The following is a 13,730-nucleotide window of genomic DNA, read 5'->3' as shown; positions in this document are numbered from 1 at the left end:
GTATCAACGTGCTAACCATTAAACGAAATATCATCGATATGGGCTTTCGGGCCTGAAGGCCCACTCGTGTACCCTTGATGACAGCACGACATAAAGCTTCATGCCTCACCTGGACCCGTCAGCACCGACATTTCACAGGACGACTGGAACATGTTCCCGGTCGGACATAACTCGTTTCAAATTGTATCTAGCGGATATGGAGACAACCTCATGAATCCATGGACCCTGCATGTGAACAGGGGACTGTTCAAGCTGGTGTAGGCTCTGTATTGTTGAGGGACGTGAGCAGTCCGAGTGATATGGGACCCCTGACACGAATGACATGGGACCCCTGATACGTCTAGATACGACTCTTATAGGTGACATTTACGTAAGTGTCCTGTCTGATCACCTGCATCCAATCATGTCCAGTGTGCATTCCGGCGCACTTGAGCAATTCCAGCAGGACAATGCGACACCTCACACGTCCAAAACTGTTACAGAGTGGCCTCTTGTGTGTTTAAAAACTTCCGCTCGCCAGCAAACTCCCCAGACATGAACATTATTGAGCATATCTGGGATGGTTTGGAGCGTGCTGTTGAGAAGAGATCTCCACCCTCTCGTATTCTTACGGATTTCTGGACAGCTCTGAAGGATGGTGTCAGTTCCCTCCAGCACTATTTCAGACATTGTACGACTCCATGCCACTTCGTGTTGTGGCACTTCTGCGCGCTCTACATGATATTAGGCAGCTGTACCAGTTTCTTTGGCTCTACGCTGTATATCCTAGATGCGAAGGCCGGCCAGTGACAGTGTTCCCTCATACGGCAAAGCTTTCCGTGTACCAAATTCCACATGCTGAAGATCATTAAAATACCTAAAAATTAATTGTAAATCACGTATTCTCCCTACTACACTATTTACTCACAATAAGTAAAATTTCTTCATTCACCATCCTTCCCGGTATTTCATTTTTGATAACCAACAGTGTAAATGGTCTGTTGTGGCATCCTAACATTAGCGGCAATTGTCGTCCCCGCCCATGAAAACAAGTTTTATGATAGAGTCATTTACTTATAGGCGGCATACCGCGGAACGACAATACACGCTTTTTCTGGTATAAATGCGGCTGCGCGGAATGACGTGACCAAGGTACTGGAATGGCTTTACCAAAAAATACTTGATATTGATGTTGCATACCTGACGCTAACTTCAGTTACTGCAAGATTATCGACACAATATAGACCTACACAATTATTTGCAGTGTGCCTTGCTGCCTGACGAAAATTTGTCGATTACTCAGAACGGCGGATAAAGCTGAAAAAATTACACTGTATTTATCCCTCTTCCGTAGACAAACAGACTGTGTACATGGCTTTCGCGTTGAGTGAATCTGCTAGACGAATGAGTATAATATGATCAAAAATGTCCGGACATTTTTTTGCTCATCAGTCCTCTGACTGGTCTGATGCTATCCGCCACGAATTCCACAATGTCGTCCATATTTCACTGTTGGCATTACACATAATGGTAGGTAACGTTCTCCAGCCATTCGTCTCACCCAAACCCGGCCAGCGGATTGCCACAGGGTTAAAAAGTGATTCATCACTCCACACGTTCGCTCTGTACACCACCTCAAGTGTCCCTTAGCATTGACTGCAAAAGCGTTTTTCAACCTTTCACTATTCGCGATCCTATTTTCAGTCATAATGTTCAGTTCCCACCGCCCCCTTTCGTCACACGATATATGTAACGTATTTGTAGCCAAAGTTACAAACCTAAAAATCATCAACAATTAGCAAATTTATTGCTATCTCGCAACAAAGAGCCACTACATTGACAAAACGAGAACTGAGGCGTGCTATGGTTCTCTAGTAGCGTCACCACGAGAAAGCAAATTAGGTTTGCTTTAAATACATCCTGTAACGATCGTGAGCTACCTTTGAGACTTGGACGTGGTGAGTTGACGTTTGTCAAGAATGCCTTTTAAGGCGACGAAGACGCCTCTATCAGCACCTCACTGAGTTTGAACGAGATCGTTTAATAGGGCTACGAGAAACTGGATATTCTTTCTGTGATACTGCAGAAAGCCTTGGCAGGAATGTAGCTACTGCCTCTGATTACCAGCAGCTGTGGTCACGGGAATGTACGGTCGCAATATCTGACTCCGGACGGTCACGTGGCACTACCGAGAGGGAAGACTTTCGCGTTCAGTGTATGGCTCTGGCGCATCGCACTGCATTTGCGTCAACAATTTGAGCAGCAGTTGGCACTACACTGATACAGCCAACTGTTACAAATCGCTTACTTCAGGGACAGCTCCGAATCAGACGCTCTCTAGATTGCTTTTCACTGCCCCCAACCACCGCCATTTGCGTCTTCAGTAGTGTCAAGCTAAAGCTGATTGGAGGGCAGGGTGAAGATCTGTTGTATTTTCTTGTGAAAGCCGTTTCTGCCTCGGTACCAGTGATGGCCGCGTATTGGTTAGAAGGATGCCCGTGGAGGACCTGCAGCCGACCTGTCGGGGTGCCAGATACGCTGGACCTAATAGTTACAAAGGCACTAATAATTATAAAACTTGTTTTTAATTTAGTATTGAAAAGTTAATAATTAAATGCATTGTGAAGTACTGTTACAGTCTTATTTGCAAGCGTATTATATCATTGTAAATGTGAATTTTATTTTTTTGTATTAGAATCTGCACTACTGGCCATTAAAATTGCTACACCACGAAGACGACGTGCAACAGACGCGAAATTTAACCGACAGGAAGAAGATGCTGTGATACGCAAATGATTAGCTTTTCAGAGCATTCACACAAGTTTAGCGCCGGTGGCGACATCTACAACGTGCTGACATGAGGAAAGTTTCCAACCGATTTCTCATATACAAACAGCACTTGATCGGCGTTGCCTGGTGAAACGTTGTTGTGATGCCTCGTGTAAGGAGGATAAATGCGTACCATCACGTTTACGACTTTGATAAAGGTCGGATTGTAGCCTATCGCGATAGCGGTTTATCGTATCGCGACACTGTTGCTCGCGTTGGTCGAGATCCGATGACAAGCAGAATATGGAATCGGTGGGTTCAGGAGGGTGATACGGAATGCCGTGCTGGATCCCAACAGCCTCGTGTCTCTAGCAGTAGAGATGACAGTCATCTTATCCGCATGGCTGTAACCGATAGTGCAGCCACATCTCGATCTCTGAGGCTATAGATGGGGACGTTTGCAAGAGAACAACCATCTGCACGAACAGTTCGACGACGTTTGCAGCAGCATGAACTATCAGCTCGGAGACTATGGCTGCGGTTAACCTTTACGCTGCATCGCAGACAGGAGCGCCTGCGATGGTGGACTCAATGACGAACCTGTGTGCACCAATGGCAAAACCTCATTTTTTCGGATGAATCCAGGTTCTGTTTACAGCATCATGATGGCCGCATCCGTATCACCCGGCGTGATGGTATGGGGTGCCATTGGTTAGACGTCTCGGTCACCTCTTGTTCGCATTGACGCCACTTTGAACTGTGGACGTTACATTTCAGATGTGTTACGACCCTTGGCTCTACCCTTCATTCGATCCCTGCAAAAGCCTACATTTCAGCAGGATAATGCACGACCGCATGTTGCAGGTCCTGTACGGGCCTTCCTGGATACAGAAAATGTTCGACTGCTGCCCTGGCCAGCACATTTTCCAGATCTCACACCAACTGAAAACTTCTGGTCAATGGTGGCCGAGCAACTGGCTCGTCACAATATGCCAGTCACTACTCTTAATGAACTGTGGTATCGTGTTGAAGCTTCATGGGCAGCTGTACCTGTACACGCCATCCAAGCTCTGTTTGACTCAATGCCCAGGCGTATCAAGTCCGTTATTACGGCCAGAGGTGGTTGTTCTGGGCACTGATTTCTCGGGATCTATGTACCCAAATTGCGTGAAAACGTAATCACATGTCAGTTCTAGTATAATATTTTTGTCCAATGGATACCCGTTTATCATCTGCATTTCTTATTGGTGTAGCAATTTTAACGGCCTGTAGTGTATTTTGCTTTGGTTTTTTTTTTCAGCAAATTCTGCGACTCCTTACGATATACCGGCCTCTAGGAACGTATGGTGTTCAATACTGAATTACATAGGGCAGTCTAGATGCTTTTGATCGGATAGTTTATGTGCAACTTGTGTAACGTACAGACGATGTAGACACGGACGCCTCCGCACAAAAGCACACAGGATGTCACACACACACACACACACACACACACACACACACGACGCGCTGGCTTGCCGTGAGCAAGCCGCTGATTCGGCCCGCTACACGTGCAGCCGGAGGGGAATTTGTTGAATGTGTCGCAAGAGCGGCGCGCTGCAGCTTTCTACGCCGACCTATATAGAGGCCGTTGTGTCTCGCCGCCAGCTGGGTCTGAACTCCGACCCCGAGCGGAGGAGGCTGCCGCTCCTTTGAGAACTGTCAGCGGGCGCGTTTCCCAGAGGCCACGCCCTGAAGTCACGCGCTGTAGCTCAGTTATCGCTGTCTAAGTAGACGAACGTTGGACTAGATCATGTGCTATACAACCGTCTCAGCAGGCTTACTACTACGCCGCTATCTACCCAAGACGTGGGCATCTATCACACGATCGGTAAAAGAAAATCCGCAAAATTCCCTTTTTGGCAAGTTATGATAAACTGAATATTTTCAACATTAAATTTCCGCTGAAAATGCTATTCTCTCATTGGTCAATACTCTGTTTTTGCTGTTATTATTAGTGTTAAGCACATTACGTGCGGCCAAAACAATGCTCGTCCTCTTTCAGTGTGGCCTAGGTAAATAAAATGCTGGGCACCCCAGGTGTAGACGAACATTGGACTAAATCATGTTCTATGCTAGCGTATGAGTATCCTTGTAGGCTCACGTATTGTAACATTTCTGTAGACCGAAAATCTCCTTTGTAGAAACCAACATGGTTTCAGAAAACAGGTCGCTCTCTTCGTCCACGCGACACACAAAGCAGTAGAAACAGCCGCACAGGTAGATGCAGTGTTCCTTGACTTTCGAAAGGCGTTCGACGCAATTTCGCTCTGCTGCTTAATGAACAGAATACGATAGTATGGAGTATCAGACCAACTGTGTGAGTGGACTGAAGAGGTTCTAGCAAATAGAACACTTCGTGTCATTCTAAACGGAGGAAAGACGTCAGTCGTAAAAGTAACTTCTGGCGTGCCCCAGGGAAGTATTATAGGGCCATTACTCTCAACAGTATATATAAGTGGCATATTAGGTGACGTCTAAAGTTACATAAGGCTTTTCGCAGATGATGTTGTTGTATACAAAGAAGTTGCGACGTAGAAAATTGTAAAGAAATGCAAGAATTCCTGCAGAGAACCGACGCTTGGTGCAGAGAATGACAATTGACTGTCATCATAAACAAATGCACTGTATTGCGAATATATAGACAGAAAAAGTCTTTCAATTGCAGAAGATTCCTTTCTAGGAGGATGCGTACGGAAAGATTTGACGTGGAACGACCACATAAAATAGATGGCGAGTGAAGCGGATCCCAGACTGAGATTCGTTGGATGAATCCTCAGGAAATGTAGTCCATCAACAAAAGAAGTAGCTTACAAAACACTCGGTCGACTTTATTTGAATATTGCTCGTCAGGAGGGGACCTGTACAAGATAGGACTTGCAGAGATCCAAAGAAGAGCAGGTTTTTTCGTTACAGGGTTATTTAGCAGGCGCGAAAGATTTTCAGCCAACTCAAGTGACAGACACTGCAAGAGAGATGTTTTGCATGACGTTATGGTCTACCGTTACAGTTCCGAGAGCGAACATTCCTAGAAGAGTCAATCAATATATTGTTTCCTCCTACGTGTAGCTCGCGAGAAGACTATGAATAAATATTTGGAGAGACTCGAGCTCACACGGAAACTAAACAGCAGTTGTCCTTCCCGGGAAAACATGCGAGACTGGAAAGGAAAATGTGGCAGTGACTCTGACAGGCAAAGTACCCTCCGCCGCACACCGTAAGGTGGCTTCCGGGGTCTAGATGTAGATGTAGATCCACACCAAGATTGCAAGAATATTAGATTTCGGGCGAGAAGCTGCAGGAACTTTGGGTCTACAACTGGAATTTCGGTCATATTTTAAGATTGAGCCGAGAACCTGAAGCTACAGTATCTTTCGTCATTCGTTTTAAGCCCTCGGGCACCACTGCGCAAGCGGCCACAGATGTTCGGCTTCAAAGAATTTTGTATGAACTGAATCTGTGGTGAGACGTTCGATTCATGCTTAGGTATCGATGCATCAGCAGGGGACACACTGCAGCGATGTCTTTGAAATTCTATCAAAGAAACAGCCATATTACTTTTTTATCAGGCACAGATCGCTGTCTTTGTGAATTACATACTTTTCCAAACCAATATCCAATCCCTCATTCACCACCCGAGTCCCAGGATGATGAAGTTGACGTTAGGCTTTCTGCCTTGCAACTTTGTATAGCGGTGTAAGTATTGATGCAGTGCTTGTCACATCTGATATACTGGGCTCTGAGATTCACTCTTGCAAACGATCTTGTAAATCCCAGCCTTGGAGGACGTGAACAGTGAAAGACCACATAATGCTTGGTGGGGACCGACCTACTTTGGTGACAGATTTCCAGAAAAACCATGGATTTAAATTTAAATCTCCGGAAATCCACCTTATATTTCGTCCGTAACGCTTTGCGTATCTGTTGTAGAGAGTATCCATGTGCTTCAAAAATTTCTTTTTAAGCGTAAGAACTCATCATGGAATCTGTTGCTTGTCAGCAGTAGTACGTGCCCTATGAACTAAAGTCCTAAGAGCACCCATCGTCTGAGAACGGTCCTCCTTCTCTTCCTCCCCTCATCATCATCATCATCAACATCAACATCATCATCACTATCACCATCACCATCACCATCGTCGTCGTCGTTGTGAAGCAAAACCTCCTGGCCCAGAGAAGCAGCAAGTGTGACTGTGTGTGGTGCAGAACGAGCTAAGTTATTGGAACAAAACCACTTTGGACAGATTCCCGTCACGCTTACTCTTAACAGCCTCCAGTAATCTCTTAAGGAGATTTCGGTGTTATGCCCTTGTGACGGACTGTCCCCTACGAGCATTATGTCTTAGCATCAGACCGTGGCAGCCCCAAAAACTACTCAGCATCACCTTGTCAGATGATGGCTAGTTCTCCACCTTTATCCGCAGTGGCGAATCACATGTTTCCATTGCTTGCTGTGGTCCTTTGTAACGCGGTCATAATGATACAACCAGAACTAGTCTGTGATGGTTATTGTGTGTGACTTTTTTTATCTGGCTCGTGTGTGTGTGTGTGTCTGTGTGTGTGTGTGTGTGTGTGTGTGTGTGTGTGTGTGTGTGTGTGTATGCGTGTGTGTCTGCGTGCGCGTGTGTTCGTGCGCTTGCTTGTTAGTGTTTATATATTGTGTGTCACTGGGTAGCTCAGTTACACTGTTCTCTTCAAAGAATTTTATTTTTTCTGAAATGTAGTGTCTACGCAAGCGTCACCTTCATGAAACGTTTCTAGGTGTATGCGATTCTGCTGTTGCGAGTAGCCAGAACTTTGACTTATACAACATGTCAGTGCTTTCACATATCTCAAATAGTTCCTCCAAAAAAGTCTATCACACTCACATTATGAACAAGGCATTTTCTTTCTCTTCTTTAGTGATGCATGCCTTTTGTATTAGCTTTTTGTTGTTCACTGTTTATGAGATTCTCATCAGATGTTTCATTTTCAAAAATCATGGATTTTTGCTGTCCCTGATTACCAGTTTAATTTTCTCTACAGTCAGTTGCTTCGGTAGACATGTATCAAAATCGTGGTTGTTATTGTTTCCGCCGGCCGAAGTGGCCGTGCGGTTAAAGGCGCTGCAGTCTGGAACCGCAAGACCGCTACGGTCGCAGGTTCGAATCCTGCATCGGGGATGGATGTTTCTGATGTCCTTAGGTTAGTTAGGTTTAACTAGTTCTAAGTTCTAGGGGACTAATGACCTCAGAAGTTGAGTCCCATAGTACTCAGAGCCATTTGAACCATTTTTGTTATTGTTTCCAACCTGATCTATAATGTGCTCTCTCCCTTCGTATCTGGGTTTTCTATTTTTCTGATGTATAATATCAGTGTTCAAACTGCATTTGTGGCATTTGCGACTGTTCTGCTCGTTTTTAGAATATAAATCCATGGAAAGTAAGTTGTATGTTCCATCCTAAAATTTATATATGTCAGTTACTGATGCGTTTATATTCGTACATATGTTTAGCTTATGCCATTTTGTCCCATTTACTCGTTAGTGTGATTCTCGTGTGGGATTGTGCCCCCACCACATCATGCTGTAAAAACCTTATCGCCGGACGTTATGGCCGAGCGATTCTAGGCGCTTCAGTCCGGAACCGCGCTGCTGTTACGGACGCAGGTTCGAATCTTGCCTAGGGCATGGATGTGTGTGTTGTCCTTAGGTTAGTTAGGTTTAAGTACAGGGTGGCGCACGAAATGTGTTACCATTTTGTTTTTGAATATAAACTTTATTGTCAATACAATCTGAAAGGAACATATACCACAATGAAGAGCCGTCGATGGAGATTTGTTCTAACTCAGCACATTCTCAATATATCCATCATCTCGTTTCCTAACTTCCTTCAAACGAACACTGAAATTACTGATTACCCTACGGCACATGTCTTCCGTAATTTCACTGCAAGCTTGAAGAATAAGTCTTCTGAACTCCATTAAATCACGTGGACGTTTCGGGAAAATTTTTTCCATTAGGTACCCGCAAAGCAAAAAGTCACATGGATTGAGGCATGGACTATTGGGGGGCAATTTTGTCCGTCATTGATGCGACCTGGAAACCTGAGTGAAATGATCCGCATGTCTAAATGCTCGAGTAAAAACTCCAAAACAGTGTTTGCAGTATGTGGCCTTGCTCCATCTTGCATGAACCACTGCGTGTTGAAGGGCAAGGCAGTAGCAAGAAGCTGTGGAATTTAATGGAGCTCAGAAGACATATTCTTCAAGCTTGCAGTGAAATTACGGAAGACATGTGCCGTAGGATGATCACTAACTTCAGTGTTCGTTTGAAGGAAGTTAGGAAACGAAATGGAGGACATATTGAGCATGTGCTGAGTTACAACAAATCTCCACGGACGGCTCTTCATTGTAGTATATGTTCCTTCCAGATTGTATCGACAGTAAAGTTTATATTCAAAAACAAAATGGTAACACATTTCGTGCGCTACCCTACAGTTCTAAGTCTAGGGGACTGATGACCTCAGATGTTAAGTCCCATAGTGCTCAGAGCCATTTGAACCATTTTTTGAAACCTTATCAACTATAAATATGAAATCAAATAACAACGCCCATAACTCTACAGGAAATTTATGATCACTGCCGAGTCCACCTCCCATCTTCTGCACCAGCTCTCAATGACAATTCACGTGGATGACGTGGCCGTTAGTTACATTGTCCAGTCACATTAATGTGACCACCCGTGAAAACCCCGAATAACCACCTTCCGCGACGTGGACCGTTGCGAGACGTGCAGCAAGAGGTTCAGTGAGGTGCTGGTAGGTACCGAGAAGAATGTGGAGCCATGCTGACTCCATTGCCATGGCCAGCTGTTCGGGGTTTCTCGGTTGAGGATCCTTGGCGCAAATAGCCCGATCGACATAGTCCCGCACATTCTCGACTGGGTTTAAATCTGGGAAGTCTGGTGGTCAGGGGAGAACGAGAGACTCATCATGATGCTCTTCGAACTACCCACGTTCACTGCTGGCTGATTGACACATTGCATTGTCCTGCTGGCACATGCCATCGTGCCGAGGAAAAACGAACTGCATGTAGGGGTGGACTTGGTCGCCTAGGATAAGTCCCTTGTTATGATCCATTGTGCCTTCCAGAATGAAAATGCAACGAAAGCATTCCCCAAACCATAACACAAGGAAAGTGTCTTCTGTTTTGTTTTTGTTTTGTTTTGTTTTGTAGACGTTTGAAAGCGTACACACCAACGGCCATATGTCCGATTGAGTATAAAATGCGATTCATTTGAGAAAGCCTTACGCCGCCACTTAGTGTAGGTCCAGTTGCGGTATTGGCGTGAACATTCCAGTCCTAGTCACCAATGAACAACAGTTAGCATAGGTGCATCATCCACGCACCTGCTGCGGAGGTCCATACGAAACAGCAATCGCTGAATTGTCGTCGAGGAGACATTGTTGGTAGATTAGATTAGATTAGTTTTTCGTTCCATAGATCCGTACTGAGGAGATCCTCGTAGATGTGGAAGATGTCACTTTTTTTTAAGCTCAAATAACAATTCTAATAGTGTGAGTATATACAATACATCATTTTTAAGCTGAAATAACAATACTAATAGTGTGAGTATATACAATACATCATTTTTTTCTAGTAGACTAAAACTGAAGAAACTACAAAAAGGTGGGAATTTAAGGAGATGGGACCTGGATAAACTGAAAGAACCGGAGGTTGTACAGAGTTTCAAGGAGAGCATAAGGGAACAATTGACAGGAATGGCGGAAAGAAATACAGTCGAAGACGAATGGGTAGCTCTGAGGGATGAAGTAGTGAAGGCGGCAGAGGATCAAGTAGGTACAAAGACGAAGGCTAGTAGAAATCCTTGGGTAACAGAAGAAATATTGAATTTAATTGATGAAAGGAGAAAATATAAAAATGCAGTAACTGAAACAGGCAAAAAGGAATACAAACGTCTCAAAAATGAGATCGACAGGAAGTGCAAAATGGCTAAAGGACAAATGTAAGGATGTAGAGGCTTGTTTCACTAGGGCTAAGATAGATACAGCCTACAGGAAAATTAACGAGACCTTTGGAGAAAAGAGAGCCACTTGTATGAATATCAAGAGCTCAGATGGAAACCCAGTTCTAAGCAAAGAGGGGAAAGCAGAAAGGTGGAAGGAGTATATAGAGGGTCTATACGAGGGCGATGTACTTGAGGACAATATTATGGAAATGGAAGAGGATGTAGATGAAGATGAAATGGGAGATACGATACTGCGTGAAGAGTTTGACAGAGCACTGAAAGACCTGAGTCGAAACAAGGCCCCGGGAGGAGACAACATTCCACTAGAACTACTGACAGCCTTGGGAGAGCCAGTCCTGACAAAACTCTACCATCTGGTGAGCAAGATGTACGAGACAGGAGAAATACCCTCAGACTTCAAGAAGAATATAATAATTCCAATCCCAAAGAAAGCAAGTGTTGACAGATGAGAAAATTACCGAACTGCCAATTTAATAAGTCACAGCTGCAAAATACTAACGCGAATTATTTACAGACGAATGGAAAAACTGGTAGAAGCCGACCCCGGGGAAGATCAGTTTCGATTCCGTAGAAATGTTGGAACACGAGAGGCAATACTGACCTTACGACTTATCTTAGAAGGAATATTAAGGAAAGGCAAACCTATGTTTCTAGCATTTGTAGACTTAGAGAAAGCTTTTGACAATGTTGACTGGAATACTCTCTTTCAAATTCTAAAGGTGGCAGGGGTAAAACACAGGGAGCGAAAGGCTATTTACAATTTGTACAGAAACCAGATGGCAGTTATAAGAATCGAGGGGCATGAAAAGGAAGCAGTGGTTGGGAAGGGAGTGAGACAGGGTTGTAGCCTCTCCCCGATGTTATTCAATCTGTATATTGAGCAAGCAGTAAAGGAAACAAAAGAAAAATTTGGAGTAGGTATTAAAATCCAGGGAGAAGAAATAAAAACTTTGAGGTTCGCCGATGGCATTGTAATTCTGTCAGAGACAGCAAAGGACTTGGAAGAGCATTGAACGGAATGGACAGTGTCTTGAGAGGAGGATATAAGATGAACATGAAGAAAAGCAAAACGAGGATAATGGAATGTAGTCGAATTAAGTCGGGTGATGCTGAGGGAATTAGATTAGGAAATGAGACACTTAAAGTATTAAAGGAGTTTTGCTATTTGGGGAGCAAAATAACTGATGATGGTCGAAGTAGAGAGGATATAATATGTAGACTGGCAATGGCAAGGAAAGCGTTTCTGAAGAAGAGAAATTTGTTAACATCGAGTATAGATGTGTCAGGAAGTCGTTTCTGAAAGTATTTGTATGGAGTGTAGCCATGTATGGAAGTGAAACATGGACAATAAATAGTTTGGACAAGAAGAGAATAGAAGCTTTTGAAATGTGGTGCTACAGAAGAATGTTGAAGATTAGGTGGGTAGATCACGTAACTAATGAGGAGGTATTGAATAGGATTGGGGAGAAGAAAAGTTTGTGGCACAACTTGACTAGAAGAAGGAATCGGTTGGTAGGACATGTCCTGAGGCATCAAGGGATCACAAATTTAGCATTGGAGGGCAGCGTGGAGGGTAAAAATCGCAGAGGGAGGCCAAGAGATGAATACACTAAGCAGATTCAGAAGGATGTTGGTTGCAGTAGGTACTGGGAGATGAAGGAGCTTGCACAGGATAGATTAGCATGGAGAACTGCATCAAACCAGTCTTAGGACTGAAGACCACAACAACAACAACATTTGTTTCTATTAAAAAATTCGTCAATGGAGTAAAAGGAGTTGGCCACTAGTAGATCTTTCAGGCTTCTTTTAAACTGATATTTATTTGTAACTAAATTTTTTATGTTTGCTGGCAAATTATTGAAGATGAGTGTTCCTGAGTAGTCGACCCCTTTTTGAACTAAAGTGAATGCTTTTAAGTCCTTGTACAGATCATTTTTGTTCCTGGTATTGTATGTATGAACTGAGCTGTTTGTTGGAAAGAGAGATATATTATTTAGGACAAAGTTCATCAAGGAGTAAATATACTGAGAGGCAGTAGTTAGTATACCCAGTTCTTTGAAGAGGTTTCTACAGGACGTCCGTGAATTTACTCCACAAATAATACGTATTACACGCTTTTGGACTCTGAAAACTTTTGTTTGACTTGAAGAGTTACCCCAAAATATTATACCATATGACATTATGGAATGAAAGTAGGCAAAGTATGCAAGATTTTTCATTCTTATGTCGTCTGTGTCTGCTAACACTCGAATTGCAAATACAGGTTTGTTAAAGCGTTTCTGCAATTCTGTGGTGTTCTCCTCCCAACTGAATTTATTATCAAGTTGTAATCCCAGGAATTTAAGACTATCAACCTCTTCTATCTGCTCTTCTTCATACTTTATGCATATGCTGGGTGGAAACCTCTTACAGGTTCTGAATTGCATATAGTGAGTCTTTTCCAAGTTTAATGTCAGTGAGTTGGCTTTAAACCATTTACTAATATCCATGAAAATATCATTAGCGGATCTTTCTAGAACTACACTCGACATACTATTTATTGCAATACTTGTGTCATCTGCAAACAAAACAAACTCTGCTTCTGGCAGTGTAATTGATGAGAGATCATTAATGTACACAAGAAAAAGCAATGGCCCTAAAATGGATCCTTGTGGGCCACCACATGTAATTTCTTCCCACTCTGATGATGACTGATGACTTAATTCACTAGTCCCTTGCACTGACACCCTTTGTTTCCTGTTAGCAAGGTATGACTTGAGCCATTTTGCAGCACTGCCCATGACACCATAGAATTCTAATTTATTTAAAAGAATGTTGTGGTTCACACAATCAAATGCCTTTGACAAATCACAGAAAATACCTGCCGCTTGTAATTTGTTATTTAATGAATTAAGTACATTTTCACTGTAGGTGTAAA

General features: G+C 43.5%; 1 protein-coding gene across 1 annotated transcript in view; it reads left to right on the top strand.

Moving 5' to 3' along the window:
- LOC124789521 (facilitated trehalose transporter Tret1) overlaps positions 1 to 13,730 on the top strand; it is a 200,833-nt gene that overhangs the window by 129,955 nt on the left and 57,148 nt on the right. The window lies entirely within an intron of this gene.

Source organism: Schistocerca piceifrons, chromosome 3, assembly GCF_021461385.2.
Source record: "Schistocerca piceifrons isolate TAMUIC-IGC-003096 chromosome 3, iqSchPice1.1, whole genome shotgun sequence".
Classification (NCBI taxonomy): Eukaryota; Metazoa; Arthropoda; class Insecta; order Orthoptera; family Acrididae; genus Schistocerca; species Schistocerca piceifrons.
This window is presented reverse-complemented; position numbering and strand designations above follow the sequence as displayed.